Source organism: Diabrotica virgifera, chromosome 7 (assembly GCF_917563875.1).
Source record: "Diabrotica virgifera virgifera chromosome 7, PGI_DIABVI_V3a".
In the NCBI taxonomy this organism is placed as follows: Eukaryota; Metazoa; Arthropoda; class Insecta; order Coleoptera; family Chrysomelidae; genus Diabrotica; species Diabrotica virgifera.
In genome coordinates, this window is record NC_065449.1 from 250,153,057 (window position 1) to 250,170,274 (window position 17,218).

Consider the following 17,218-nt stretch of genomic DNA (forward strand, 5'->3'; position numbering starts at 1 on the left):
CTGTGGTGGGCACTCAATAAGAAAGGAGTCCCTGATGAATATGTAAAGATTGTGAGGGATATGTATGAGGCAGTAACGACTAGTGTTAGGACAGGTGTGGGAGAGACTGATAAATTTCATGTGAAAGTAGGATTGCACCAAGGCTCGTTGCTTAGTCCTTATTTACTCTCATTAGTTTTAGATTAGATAACAGCGAAACTACAAGGTAAACTTTTTCTCATAGACATCTTTCAGTCAGTGCGTCACAGTTGTTCGATTTCTTTCTAACGTATTAGATTGTATGTGACAGAAAAAAGGCACGTCTGTGATTACAGACATTTATAACATTTATTCTAGTTGTCGATAGATGGCGCTATAATTGAAAAAATTATTTACGAATTATATAATATATCTACGAATATAATCTGTACAATTTATAAGACTATACAAATCAAAGATAATACCATTTTATAAATGCAATAAACACAATTGATTTGTTTTTATGCCAAATTGCAAATAAAATGTGACAACTGTGAGATTTAACTAAAATGTCATAAAATAAATGTTATAAATGTGTATTATCCATTGACATATTAAACGTAGACTCGGCATACTCACCAAAGAAGCGTAACGCGGAAACAGTCGATCAGTGATCTATCTATCTCTTTTAACGAAATGATCCCCGCGCATGTGACCGACAAAGATGACTAGACCACTCAATCCTATGTCGACGTTACACCCCGATGCATTGAGTGGCATATCCCTAACCAAGTCTATCTTTAACATGTTTCTGGTATTATCACGGACTTACCTTTTTTTCTATCATTTGTGACGCACTGAAAAATGCTCATGAAAAGAAGCATAACATCCCCTGGTGCTTAATGTATAGGTGGGAAATAGTGAAGGCGACTTAGAACAAAAACTGGAATATTGTAGACAAACTCTTGAGGAAAAAGGTTTAAAACTTAGTAGGACAAATTCGGAATATTTGGAATGTTAGTTTAAAATATAAAGCCGTCTCCAAGATAATTGAGGCGTTTCATATAAAATTCACTCTGTATATTATATCATCATCATTCTCTTTGCCTTATCCCTATGCGGGCTACCCTAATTGCATTTCTTCACACAATTCTATCATGAGTCATATCAATATTAATCCCCTTTACCAACATGTCCTGCCTAATCGACTCTCCCCAGGTCTCCTGATCTCATAGGCGTAACCAGGATGATCCTAAGGGGGGGGTTACAACTACCTGAAAGGGGGGGGTTACAACTACTGGAAGGTCTCTGAGGGCTATGGTGTTAAGCGTAGAGAGCTCAAAGTACATCCCAATGGGGGGCGGTTACAACCCCCAAAACCCCCCCTGGTTACGCCTATGCCTGATCTTCCCCTCCTACTACTTCCAGGAATCTGCACTTCAGCTATTCTTCGTATTGTGTGATTAGCGTCTCGACGTTAAACATGACCAAACCATCTTAACCCATTCTCTCTCATTTTGGTATCATTTGGTGCCACACCTAGATTCCCTTAATATATTCATTTTTAATTTTATCTTTATTTGTCACTCCACTCATCCATCTAAGCATTCTCATTTCCGCCACATGTATTCGTTGTTTCTCCTTCTTTTTCACTGCCCAACATTCAGTTTCGTACATCATAGGTCTTATAGCTGTTTTATAGAATTTTCCCTTTAGCTTCATTGAAATTTTTCTGTCACACAACACACCACTCGGTTCCTTCCACTTCATCCATCCAGCCCTAATTCTACTGCATGCATCTCTATCTATTTCTTCATTACTCTGTAATACCGATCCTAGGTACTTAAAACTATTGCTTTTCACAATTATTTCACCATCCAAAGATACTTACAATTTTATTTGTAGTAACACCATCTTTAAATTAACATTCCAAATACTCCGTTTTTATCCTACAAAGTTTTAAACCTTTCTCCTACAGAGCTTGCCTCCACTGTTCCAGTTTTTGTTCTAAGTTTCTTTCACTATTTCCTACTAACACGACATCATCAGCATACATTAAGCACCATGGAATGTCACCCTGTAGTTTCGCTGTTGGACTAAGCACCGATCCTTGGTGCATTCCCACTTTCAAATGAAATTTATCAGTCTGTCCCACACCTGTCCTAACACTAATCGTCACTCCCTCATACATATCTCTCACAATCTTTACATAGTCGCCAGGGATTCCTTTCTTATTGAGTGCCCACCACATAATATCTCGTGGAACTCTATCACATGCTTTGTCAAGGCAAATTAATACCATATGAGCATTTGTTTCTTTATTCCTGTATTTTTCACTCTGTATATTATAATTTTACAATAAAAAAGGAAATTGATCGTTTTTCATCTCGAATCACTGGCCCATAAATGATTCAACAAATTATTCTATTATGATATCTACCGAGATACATTGATCTTTTACTAGAAAGAAATAATGAACGCTTCAATGACAACACAACTAGGTAGCAAATCATTTTTATATAAAACAGAAATATATATTAGAAATTCTTCTATCTAGATCTTTACGTATTATTATTAAATTATTATAGACTAAGAGCCGCTATAGGTGAAATTTCTTAATCATTTTAGGCACGACGGGACCCTATAGCTTAAATAGTAGAACCTAAAAGAAAACGTTTGAGCACTGTGCCGTCACTTTTCAGTGCCACATGCGTCTACAGTGGCGCATCAAACTTTCCACTTATGGACGGGATACATAAATTAAAAAATACCCTCCCTCATTACCAGAATTTAATTTTTTTCATTTTTTTAAGTTCTATGTGATTAAGACATCGTAATTCGTCGTAATTTTAACCCACCACCCCCTTCTCCCTGCCCCCACCATCAAAAACTTTATTTTTCGATTTTATTTTTTTTGGTGGGATGCAATCAATTTTAAAATTTCAAAAAATTCACACGCATATTTAAGGCTTTTATAAAACACGTCTATTTTTTATAGACCTGTAGGTTGAATGTACATAACCTCAAAAAATTTTTAAAATTTGTTTTTTGGAAAAGAGTGTATAACTTTTTTTTGGGGATTGCTGCAGATCTAATTTTTTCTTAGTCTTATGTATTTTATCAAACACTATATTTCTGATTTTTTTCAGATTTTTCTGTAACGCTGGTCACCTTAAAAAATTCAAAAAACTGTTTTTTAAGGGGGTTTGGGGGGTTTGAACGTGTTTTTCTGATTTCTAAATATTCTAAAGGACTCAGTTACTTCAAGTTACATATATTCTATAAAAACAAAATTGATTTGATATATTATGAAGTCTATAAAATAGGGAAAATCCCTCAAAACCCCCCCAAAAACAGTTTTACGGATTTTTTAAGGTGGGGAGCCTTACGGAAAAATCTGAAAAAAATTAAAAATATAGTGTTTTATAAAACACATAAGATTAAGAAAAAATTAGACCTGCAACTATTCCTCAAAAAAAGTTATACGCTTTTTTGAAAAAATAAATTTCTTTTAATTTTTTGAGGTTATGTACACTCTACTTATGGGTCTATAAAAAATAGGCATGTTTTATAAAAGCCGCAGCTATGCGTGTGAATTTTTTGAAATTTTAAAATTGATTGCATGCCACCAAAAAAAAATAAAAACGAAAAATGAAGTTTTTGATGGTGGGGGCAGGAGGAAGGGGGTGGTGGGTTAAAATTACGCTGAATCGTATGTGTTAATCACATAAAACTTAAAAAAAATAAAAAAAAATTAATTCTGTTAGTAATGGAGGGTAACTTTTAATTTATTTATCCCGTCCATAAGTGGAAAGTTTGATGCGCCACTGTCGACGCATGTGCCACTGAAAAGTGACGGCACAGTGTTCAAACGTTTTCTTTTAGGTTCTACTATTTAATTTATAGGGTCCCATCGTGCCTAAAATGATTAAGAAATTTCACCTATAGCGGCTCTTAGTCTATTATAGATACTATTTTTCTTTTCTGCTGCCAAGTTTTAGGAACACTAATCACAAAAAGTAGGTATCGCATAATTATTGAAACAAAAAAAAAGTGTAAAGATAATTTTTAATTTTTAAACTCCGTCTACACTCTCAACGAAGTCGATCAAAGTTAAGCAAGTACGAGAGTGTCGACAGCCACTTCTTGCAACTTTGCCTCGTTCCACGGGCTGTGGAAAGATCATTGCGCAGTTGTGTAGCTGCAACATGATGTTATAGGCAAAGTCTGCAGATGTAAATAACGTTCATCCGTGACGTTCGTGCACCTGGGAAGTGCACCTTTTTAAAGCTCTTGAAACGCTGGATTGGTAGATTCCCATAATATCAGCAAAATATTGCTGCTATCAGCCATCCCCATTTAAACCTACAATTTGGGCTGCTTGTTCTGGCGTTATATTACACATTTTTTGTAAGATCGCACCTCCTCATTGACAAAATCAAGCAGACATAGCGCACAGATCAAATTCTCGAGCACAATTGTCCAAAAGAAATATTCTCTTTTTAACAACGTTTTGTTTACTGTTTTTTTTTCTGCAAAAACACGCTTCAACTTGAAATGTTCTGAATTTGTAGACACCTAAAGAAGACGATAGAAGTTGATATAAAGGAAAACTGAAAGAAGTTGATATAAAAACAAACTTCAACAGAAAATATGCGAAAACTTTGATAAATTAGATACTATAACACCTATGAGATAAACCATCAACGGGAAACACTAAAAAACTGCCTACTTGTTCCATGCATATTAAAAGAACCGATAAGAAAGAGAGACAACTGGATGACCAACGAGATACTCGGCATGATGGACCAACGAAGACAAGCCAAGAACAAAGACAATCACAATTACAAAATAATTAACAATGAAATCAGAAAAAAGATACGAGAGACAAAACAAACTTACTATGAGGAAAAATGTAAAGAAATGTTTTTAAAGATCATTCATAAACGCATTTACCAAACACTTGATATGGATATTGAAGAAACCCAATTTGGATTCCGTAGAGGCGTAGATACCCGTGAAGCTCTCTTTGCATTCAACGTACTAATCCTTGGATGCTTGGACGTGAACCAAGATATGTACGTCTGTTTCATAGATTACAACAAGGCTTTCGATAAAGTCCGCCACAAACAGCTAATGGACGTCCTCAAAGCAAAACAATTACAATACAATGACCTTCGAATTATAACAAATCTATATTATAAACTCTTGGCTTATTAACTCTTACTAACTCTTAGCTATCTATATCTTAGAAGATTAACTCTTGCTTGGGCAGCCTACGGAGCTCTGAGAGACATATTTAGGAGCAGTATACCGATCGGTTTAAAAAGACAAGTGTTTGACCAATGTGTGCTACCGGTAATGACATATGGAGCAGAGACACTGACTCTAACCAAGGCAACAGCGTCGAAAATGCGGGTTGCTCAAAGGCGCATGGAAAGATCCATGCTGAGCGTAACTCTACGGGATAAAATAAGAAATGAAGATCTCAGACAAACAACCGGTATCGCAGATGTTGTAGAACGTATTACCAGGCTCAAATGGAACTGGGCAGGACACGTCGCCAGGCTGAAAGATTCAAGATGGGCACGAAAGCTGATGGAGTGGAGACCAAGAGAAGATAAACGAAGTAGAGGAAGGCCGCCTACACGATGGACATATGATATCAGGCGGATTAGTAAAAACTGGCAAAAATCAGCACAAAACCGTGAAGTGTGGAAACAATTGGGGGAGACCTATGTCCAGCAGTGGACGTGAATTGGTTGGTTGGATGATGATATTATAAACAGCAAGCACACATACGCATTAACGAACACACATCAGAAGAGTTCGAAATTAAAAGAGGAGTGCGAGAGGGGTGTGTATTATCACCACTACTATTCAATGCATACTCTGAAGAAATTATGAAAAGAGCTCTTGAGGGAGAAACAGCAGGAATAAAGGTAAATGGAACGCCAATTAACAACATTAGATATGCGGACGATACTATCATAATAACAGACAACCTTAAAGACCTCCAAAAGCTAATGAACAAGATAGTTGAGTATGGAGAAGAATATGGATTATCAATAAACATCAAGAAAACTAAATTTATGAGGATATCAAAAAGCCAAAATAATGATGAAAACCTGACAATTAAAGGTAAAACTTTAGAACAAGTAGAAAACTACAACTATCTTGGCACAATAATTAATCACACAAACGATTACTCCAAAGAAATCAAAGTTCGATTAGAGAAAGCAAGAACAAACTTCAATAAAATGAGAAAGGTACTTTGTGCAAGAGAAATTAAATTAGACTTGAGAGTTAGGCTGGCAAGGTGTTATATTTTCTCGACTCTGCTTTACGGGATAGAAGCATGGACACTTAACGCATCGACTACTAAAAAGTTGGAAGCATTTGACCTGTGGGTGTATAGAAGAATCCTGAAGATATCATGGACCGAGCATATAACAAACAACGAAGTCATAAGAAGAGTCAACAAAAGACTGGAAATATTGGAAACCATCAAGACACGAAAGCTGCAGTACCTGGGGTATGTTATGCGTAATGAGAGATACAACATACTTCAGTTAATTATACAGGGGAAAATCCAGGGCAAGAGAAGTGTCTGTAGGAAGGAGACGAAACTCGTGGTTGCGTAACTTGAGGGAATGGTACGAATGCACATCAACCGAACTATTCAGAGCAGCAGCATCTAAAATCAGAATAGCCATGATGATTGCCAACCTCCGTCGCGGAGATGGCACGTGAAGAAGAAGAAGAAAGAAGACGATAGACGAGTATTATAACATTCTGCTAAAAATTAAAAATTATTTTTAAACTTTTTTTCTGTTTAAAAAATTATGAGATATTTTGTGTGATTAGTGTAACTGTCTTACATAACGTTATCGCTGTATCTCTCTTCTGTTTTTTCTTTTGTACTTATTTACCTAAGTTGTTGTTAGTTCTGAAAGCTGGTGTTGTAGTTGAAAGCAACTACAGAGTGATGTATACAAACTGAAATGTGGTGACTGTTCAAAAACTTACATTTGTCAAACTGGCAGAACCTATTGTAATGTATGCTACCTGTAACAGTTATGTTACTTCCCACCTCTACAAATCTATCTATGACCAACTTCACAGATAACCTACAATATGTAATTCAGATATTAGCATATGTTCATTTAGTATAATGAATAAAGGTTTTCATGCCGTCTAAATTGTTTAATATTCTTAGATGTGGACACCACATAATATGGCGACGAGGATAAATAAGCAGTAGACAATTTTACAAGCAAGGCGCTTGAATAAACGTTTTATTTAGTATTTGCAAGGTGCAAAATGGAAGGTGCAGTATTTCCTTCAACTCAAGTGAGTGTTCTAAGGGGCGCAATGGGCATCTTACAAGAGTACCGGATAGGTACTGATTGGAATATATACCAGGAGAGGTTAGAGCAATATTTTATTGCAAATTATGTAGAGAATGATAGAATGGTTCCAGTATTATTGACAATAATTGGTGATAAGGCCTATGAAATATTAAAAGGATTGTGTGACCCAGTTTTACCTAAGAATAAGACTTTCGATGAACTATGTATCCTTCTACAAAAGCAATTCACTAAAAAAGTTTCTGTTTTTAAGGAACGAATAGAATTTTATTCTTTGAGACAAGCTGAAAAGGAGTCCGTGGCAGACTTTTACGTAAGAATTAAAAATAAAGCAATAGATTGCAAGTTTGGGACTACATTAAACAATGTTTTAAAAGACAAATTCGTTTGTGGTGTGAGAAAGGGACCAGTCCTGGATCGCTTATGTGAGGAGGATCATAAAACAACCTTAGAACATCTATATGAGTTGGCGTTGAGAAAAGAAGCTGCAGCAGTAGAAGCCAACACTTCAGTTCCAGTAAATAAGATATCAAGCACCAGTGTTAACCAAGGCAGAAATAGAGAAGCACGAGAAGGAGCTCATGTGTTTGATAGAATTCACATGGATTTTTTAGGTCCGTATCATGGGAAGAATTATCTTGTTATTACAGATGCATACTCGAAGTTTACCGATGGTATGTTCTGAGTCAGTCTTTGACATCTCATATACCTCGGGCCACTTCGAGTATGCATCTGTAATAACAAGATAATTCTTCCCATGATACGGTCCTAAAAAATCAATGTGAATTCTATCAAACACATGAGCTCCTTCTTGGAACTTAATTAAAGGTGCCTTCCGTGGAGTTGTAGTATTCTTTAAACATGCTTCACAAGATTTTACAAACAATTCAATATCTCCATCTAAGCCAGGCCACCAAAAATATTGCCTTGCTACTGTCTTCATTCGAACTATTCCGCTATGAGTACTATGCAATTCCTGTAAGATTTGTTTATGAAACTTGGAAGGTACCACTACCCTATACCCCCACATAATTAAATTATTATCAATGGTAAGCTCATTAGCCCTGTTAGCATATGCTTTCAATTCATCTGGAACTGTTTTTGGCCAGCCATCTCTTACATACTTAAAAACTTTGCTCAAACAGATGTCTGACCGTATTCCTTTAATTATTTCTACAGCGGTAACTGGTAATTTATCCTCTACCAGAAAATTAAAATAATCAAACTCAACATCACTTTGTACCTCCTTAGGTATGGAAAGAGGCAAGCGTGAAAGTCCATCAGCTGTTTTATTCTCTACTCCCTTAATATGTTTAAAGGTGTAATGAAATCCACTTAAAAATAGTGCCCACCTCTGCAGTCTCCCTGCTGCCATTTGCGGAATGCCCTTTATCTCTCCGAATATGGCCATCAGTGGTTTGTGATCAGAACATAAAAAGAAATGCTTCCCTAATAAATATTGATAAAATTTTTGTACACCCCAATATATTGCCAAAGCCTCTTGGTGTATAACGGAATACTTAGTTTCATGTTTGCTTAACACTCTTGAAGCAAAACTGATTGGCTTCTCTGACCCATCTGGATACACATGCATTAAAACAGCACCTAAGCCCACGCTGGAAGCATCACAAACCAATTTTAAGTCCATCTGTGGATCATAGTGTGCAAGGCCCGCACCTGAAGAAATTTCCCTCTTTGCCTTTAAAAATGCATTCTCACACTCTGAAGTCCACTTAAAACGTTCATCTCTTCTTAATAACCTATACAATGGCTCCAGTACTGTTGATAAGTTGGCCACAAAACGACCATAATAATTGATCATCCCGACATATGCCCTAACTTCAGAGATATTTTGGGGTCTGGGGCACTCAATAATGGCTTTAATTTTTCCTGGATCTTTATGTAACCCTTCCTTATCAATAATATGCCCCAGATACCTTATTTCAGGCCGGAAAAACATGCACTTATCTAAATTTAATTTAAAGCCTGCCTTCTGAAGTCTATTAAAGACATTTTCCAAATTTTTTAGATGCTCCTCTCTATTAGGACCTGTTACCACAATATCATCTAAGAAATTAATAACATTTGGAATACCTAACAAAACTTTTTCTACAATTTTTTGAAAAATGCTACAGGCCGGTCTTGTACCATATGGTAGCCTGTTTACCTGATAAATACCTCTGTGTGTGCTCCAACTTAAAAGTTTTTTTGTCTCCTCCGTTAGCTCCAATTGGTTGTAAGCATTTTTGAAATCAAGTTTTGTAAAAAGGTGCCCACCCTGGAGGGCTGCAAATAACTCCTCCACTCTTGGCAATGGATGCTTGACATCAATTAGAAATTTATTTACGGTTATTTAATTAAGTTCCAAGAAGGAGCTCATGTGTTTGATAGAATTTACATTGATTTTTTAGGACCGTATCATGGGAAGAACTATCTTGTTATTACAGATGCATACTCGAAGTGGCCCGAGGTATATGAGATGTCAAAGACTGACTCAGAACATACCATCGGTAAACTTCGAGACTGTTTTGCCCGATTTGGGTTGCCAAATCAAATTATTTCAGATAATGGTCCACAGTTTAATTCAGAGGAGTTTCAGCGATTTTGTAAAAATAATGGCATTATTCATAAAACTTCAGCTCCTTATCATCCAGCGACAAACGGAGCGGCCGAAAACTCAGTTAAAACCCTAAAATATGCAATAAACAAAATGTTAACAGGCTCCCAGAGCAAGAGTATATCTGAGTTGATTTCAAAATATTTATTTTCTTACAGAACTACCCCTCATTCAGTGACATTTCAAACTCCTGCCTATCTCATGTTTAGGCGTAAAATTAAAACCAGATTTGACTTTTTGACATTTAACGATAAGACATTGAGAGCTAGAGAACAACAGATAAAATACCATAAAGGTAATAGGGTGGTAGAATTTATAGAAGGAGAAGATGTTTATGTTAGGGATTACAGGGTAAATGCACAAAAGCCTAAATGGGCAAAGAGTAAAATAGTTAGAAAATTAGGACATCAAACATTTCTATGTCAGCCTTTAGATAATCCAAGTCTTGAATGGAAAAGACATTTGGACCAAATTGTTAAATGTGGTCATTTTTACGATGAAGAAATATCTAAAATTTCTGATGACAAGGATAGAGATACGTGTGATCCGCTAAGTTCAGTTCCAAGTACTTCTGTAAGTTTGCCATTACCTTTAATAAGTGAAACTGAAGCTTTGGTAACCTTAAAAAATACCAGTGAGACCCAAGGAGTGTCCGGTAGTGTTGAAACCGAATTTTCGAGTGAAGATATCAGTGCGGTTCCTTCGTCAATTAAAGACAGTGCATCACAATCAACCGTTGGGTTGCAGTCACCTAATATTAAGGAAAGATTGAGAAGAACCATCAGACCGCCTGATCGTTTAGATTTATAATTAAGACTATGACAATGTGGTTTTTATATTCGGATCTTGGTGTGGAGGGATGTAATGTATGCTACCTGTAACAGTTATGTTACTTCCCACCTCTACAAATCTATCTATGACCAACTTCACAGATAACCTACAATATGTAATTCAGATATTAGCATATGTTCATTTAGTATAATGAATAAAGGTTTTCATGCCGTCTAAATTGTTTAATATTCTTAGATGTGGACACCACACCTATAACCTATAACAAACGCATAGTAGAACAGAAAAGGACTTTCAATAATAGAAAAACAGATTCTTTGTAGACATTTAACCTTCTAGAAATCAAAGTCAGATTTGAAAAAACACGTTCTAATTTTATGAAAATGAAAAAGGTCCTATGCAGCAAAGATTTAACATTAGCTCTTAAAGTACGCCTAACAAAATGTTACGTCTACAGTGTACTATACTATGGAGTGGAATCATGGACGTTAAATGTAGAGACAATGAGACGACTTAACGCCTTTGAAATGTGGACATATAGAAGAATTATGAGGGTTTCCTGGGTAGATAGAGTTACGAACAACGAAGTACTGAGAAGAATAGGTAAAGAGAAGGAAGTTGAACTTACAATTAAAGAAAGAAAACTACAGTATTTCGGGCATGTGATGCGGGGCGAGAAGTATGGCACCCTGCGACTCATAATGCAAGGAAAGATAGATGGTAGAAGAAGCATCGGAAGAAGACGAATTTCATGGCTGAAGAACCTGAGAGAATGGTTTGGATGCAGGTCAAAACAACTATTTAGAGCTACTGACACAAAAAGTAAATAAGCCACAATTAAAATGAAAAAAATAATTTTATTAACGTTTCGACGCCCAAATCGGGTGCCGTTGTCAAAATACAAAATACTACTAATGGAAACAAAAATTTGTTTCCATTAGTAGTATTTTGTATTTTGACAACGGCACCCGATTTGGGCGTCGAAACGTTAATAAAATTATTTTTTTCATTTTAATTGTGGCTTATTTCCCATATAAATAATTAATCATAAAAATGCCACAAGGAAATAGCTTCAGAACAACATCAAAAAGTAAAATAGCTATGATGATTGCCAACCTCCGTAGCGGAGATGGCACCTGAAGAAGAAGAAGAACCTTCTAGATCATAATCATTCTGTTATTGAACAGTATCAAATTCTTCATATTCAAAATAAAGGCATTAATTTATCTTTATTGGAATCTATAAAAATTAATAAATTAAAAATACAGATATAATTCTGAATGACCAACTTGACCAATTATCAAACTCAAAAACAGATTAAAAACTTATCTACATTACCAAATACCTCAGGAACAAGCGGGGTTTGTAAAGGGTAAAGGTACAAGGGAACAAATCCTGAACCTGAGACAACTCATTGAAAAGTCTAGAGAATTTCAAGTACCTATGATTATATGCTTCGTTGACTACCAAAAGGCATTTGATTGTGTAAGCTGGATAAATATGTGGTTAATTTTAATAGAAATGGGGGCACCAATGCACCTGATGACACTTATTAAAAATCTGTACCAGTCCAATATAGCGACAGTCGTAAGTTCTCAAACCAATTAAGACCGTGAGAGGTGTTAGACAAGGATGGGTGTTGTCACCTGACTTATTGAACATTTATGGTGAACATGTCATGAGGATGGTTTTAGAAGGATGGGCCGGTGGAGTAACAGTAGCTGGTAGGAAAATCTCCAATTTAAGATTTGCTGATGACACTACACTTATAGCAGCAAATGAGCAAGAAATGTTTGATCTTCTGCGAAGAGTTGAGTACGAAAGCAATAAAGTTGGTCTGAAAATCAATAAAGCTAAGACAAAAATAATGGTGGTCTACAGATTCGACATTATTCAACCGACTAACTTGTTACAGGAATACCAGATAGTAAACACCTTTGTCTATCTCGGGTCTATTATAACTAACGATGGTAACTGTGAAGCAGAAGTTCGGAGACGTATTGGTATGGAAAAAATGGGATGAGTCGCCTAACTAAAGTTTGGAAAGACAGATCTATCTCTCAAAATATCAAGATGAGACTGGTGAATGCCCTTGTATTCTCAATATTTCTATACGGAGCAGAGACTTGGACTCTTCGCGCATGCGAGCGCCACAAAGTTGATGCCTTTGAGATGTGGCGCTGGAGAAGAATGCTGCGCATACCTTGGACAGATCATAGGATAAACGTTTCCATTCTAAACCAACTCAATACTAAAAAAAGGTTGTCCACAATATATCTGCAAGGAATTCTGTAATTCTTCGGTTACGTGCTTCGCAGAGGTGACGACAGTTTGGAGAGATTAATTGTTTCTGGAAACGTTCCGGGGAGATGATCAAGAGGACGATCATCAACCAGATGGTCTGACCAAATTAAGAATTCAGCTGGATACTCATTATGCGAAGCTCTTAGAGCAGCTGAAGATAGAGACCAATGGAGAAACATTGTTAGGAATATTGGAAGAAATCACGATCCTCAGTAATGGGAAAACGACAAGAGAGAGAGAACTTAAGACAAACAGCTCCCCACTCCTCAACCTATTCATTTAGAGACTTTAAAGTGTAGACGCATAGTAAAAACACATATCACTTGAGAAAGGCACTCTGCCGAAACAGCTGTAGTGAATCAATTTTATAATAAATGTTGTGGAATTCAGTGTTTTATTGTTATTCAAAATATATTTCCATCAAGTAACGGTCGATTTCGTCAATTATATTAATATTCATTTATTCCAACATTTAGTAATCGTGAAGTTTCATCCAAATAAAATGATTTTGTGCTTGGTTTTTCTATTTATAAACGGTACATTAAATATGTCGAAAGTTAGACAATTTGCATCATTGGCTATGCATTACCCATTAATTTACCTATTATTTAAATAGTTTAGTAATTTAGGATGTCGAAAGGTTTTCAATTATTTATAGATTTTACGTTGCTAAAGGTACCAAAGAAAAGCATTTGCAGCTATCTACAGGGCCGAGTGATTTCAATAATCAAGTAATGCCCCAGAAAACGTAGCATTTAAAAATCGAAATATTAATCTTCTTCTTCTTCTCGTTGTCCTTATACCCTATAAGAGCGTCGGACTTTGATATCACCTATCCATCTTTTACCCATTTCTTACACGCCTTCCGGTCTCCTGCCTTATCTTTCATCTTTTGCACTGTTTTTCCTCTCTTGGTTCCGATTTCCTGGATTTTTTCCATCCTCCCCTTTTTAGGTCTGCCTTTTCTTCTTTTCCCCTGTTGTTGGCATCTGTCACCTTCTTTACTAGTCTGTTCTCGTTCATTCTAGTTATATATGTTCAAACCAATTCTTTCTTTCTCCCCTTCATTGTACCCTATCAGGGTGTCGGATTTGGGATCGCTATTTTAATTTACATTCACCCATCTCTTCCATTCTTTTCTGTTTTCTGCCATTATTTTCAATTCCTCGAGTGATTTTTTTTAACTTTTCCCGCCTCTACTACTTGCTGTAGGTATTTATTTTTTTCTTGGTCTGCCTCTTTTTCTTTTTACGATGTTCTTTGCTTCGTGTACCTTTCTTGTAATTATATCCTCATCAAATGCCCATACCAATTAATTTGTCTCTTTTTCAGTTTATTCATTATTGGTTCTTGGTTGGCCATTCTCCTAATAGTCTCGTTGCTTAATCTATCCCATTTTGTCTTTCCAACTATCCTTCTTAAATGTCTCATCTCCATTGCATTTATTCTTCTCTTATGTTTTTCCAGAATTGTTCAGTTTTCACTTGCATAGAGCACAGTCGGTATCACTATTGTGTTATAATATATGTGTTTATTTTTGCCTCTCTTGCAAGTTCTCTTTTTCCCTGTATTGGGGCTAAGGCATAGTATAACTTGTTTGATTTCTTTGCTCTATTTGTTATTTCCCAGTCTATTTTCCGTCGTTAGTAATGATACTTCCCAGGTATTCGTAAGTTGCAACTATTTCCAGTTCTGAGTTTTTGCATTTTATCTTTATTTCATTATCTTCTTTGTCGTTATCTTACTTTTTCCCTCGTTTATTTCCATTTTAGTTCTTCTATTTCCTCTACCCATATATCCATTAGTTTCTGCATTTTGTTCTCGGAATCTACTATTAGTACTGTGTCGTCCGCATACATTAAGGACTCTATTGTTATCCGTTGCAATCTAGGGTATCCTATTATTGTCTGTAGTAGGTTGGTTCTTGCTTTAGTTTTTCTTATTAATTCGTTCATTACGATTATGAATAGCAGAGGGCTTAGACTATCTCCTCGTTTAATACCTCTCTTCCAATTAAATTCTTCTGATCGTTCCCCTGTTATTTGTACTCTTCCTTTAACCTCTTTGTAAGTACTTTCTATAATTTGTATCAATCTGTTCGGTACATTTATTTTCCTCAAGCATTCCCCTATAATTTGTCTTTCTATAGTTTCAAATGCTGCTCTTAGGTCTATGAATGCTAATACCAGTTTTCCCCCTTGTCTAAGCTTCTTTCGATTAGGTTCCTGATTATATATATGTTGTCATTTGTTTGTCTTCCTGGTCTAAAGGCAGCTTGTTCTTCTCCCAATTTCATTTATATTTCTTACCTTAGTCCCTTCTCTATTATTTTCGTATACCTACATTTTAAAGCATACCGATGACAGACATATAGCTTGGTAGTTTTCGCAGTCTATATGTTCTTCTTTTTTGTATATTGGTACGATTATGTTATTCTGCCAGTCTCTAGGGATTGCTTGTTTTTCCCACGCTTCTTTATATATTGTCATAGCCAATTTATTTCCTCTTCTCCCATGTATTTAGCTATTTGTTCTGGGTTTATTTGAATTTGCATTGATCTATCTCTTACTGCATTTATCTCCTTTCGTTTTTTCGGAGATGATTTAACATCTTTCCATAGATGTTAATATCCTTTGAGTCCCACTCTAACGGATTAAATGTGTAGCCCATGATTATTATAATTAGTTTTGGAGACAAAGTATCTCCCTGCCGCACCCCTTCCCCAACATTTATCTTCTCAGTCATGCAATGAAGGTTTAAAGTTTACAGTTCCTGGTTTATAATCCATGCTAACTTTACATATCGTCCTTTTTCTCGTGAAAATGTATCCCATTCCCTTTTCTAAAATTTGTATATTTAAATTTTGTAACTTTAACAACCTGTTTAAAAACCACAACTTCCTAAAGCTATTACATATTCTAATTTAAAATTAACGAAATATTCATTCAACACTCTCTAGCTGTTTATTCGCCCAATAATTTTACTAATTACTTATTTATTCACTCAATTTTACCAATATACAATTTAGATTTGATGAATAATTTGGTAACAGCAATTTTGGATTACAGGAAATTCCCTCTCTGGTCAATTTCCATACTAAATTATCTTCAACTCACACCGGATTAGAAGTAATCATGTAATAGTAATTATCCAAGTTTTTACTGGTATACCGGGTAAGGTTGAATAGTAATTTGCCGTTTATGCCAAATAAAACGATTTACATATGCAATAAATCACTTACTGAAAATGCTTTTAAGTGCCAATATGCTCAACTAATAGTAAAAGGAAAGATCGAGGGAAAGAGAGAACTAGTAAGGAAAAGACTATCGTGGCTCAGAAACATCCGACAATGGACAGGGCTAAATCATAGAAAAAAGTGTTGTGTGATTTGGTAGAATGCGATCTTACTCTTTAAAAAATATGTCACGTATTTCAGCGCCATCTCAGCACCTGGTTAAATGGAAGGGTACTATAAATCTGGCCTCCACATAAGTGGTCTGTAGCTTCGACATGATAACGGTGTGAAATTTTAAACGTTCTTGTTGTTGATTGGATAGGAAGAGTGGCGTAATCTAGCCTCAATGCTAGGTACATCATAGCCTCCATAGGGTACTTCCAATATTTTATTCAAGTGGACAATAAAGGTACAACACAAACAACTTTTGTTTCTTAATTATTTATTTATACAATAATGTGACATTTTACATAGAAATATGAGTATTTAATTTGGATTAAATATATTTGTTTACTCGTTGAATTTTCCACCGTCTGCACACAACACCTGATGGGAGCCATTAGACCTAACAACAAAACGCGAAATAAAATGTGGATTTTAAAACTGTTGGATAAACAGTACCTACAATCAGAAAATCTCTACCTTACAATCAGAAAAACTTACCTTTAAAAAGGTACTCGATTACAAAATAACAAAAATATCAAAAAACACGACTGAATATCAGCTTTCTATGGTGACACAAAAAACACATCACATAACCGATCATATAAAATAACTGAACGACAACGAACGAACGAACACGAACACTGAACACAGATTCACAGATAGCGTAGGATTTGTCAAAAGTCATGTTCCACCAATCACAATGCAGACATCAGCGCCTCTGACAAAATGGAAGGAAAATAAATACGATTACATGTTTTTTATTAGAGTGCGCGGGGCATG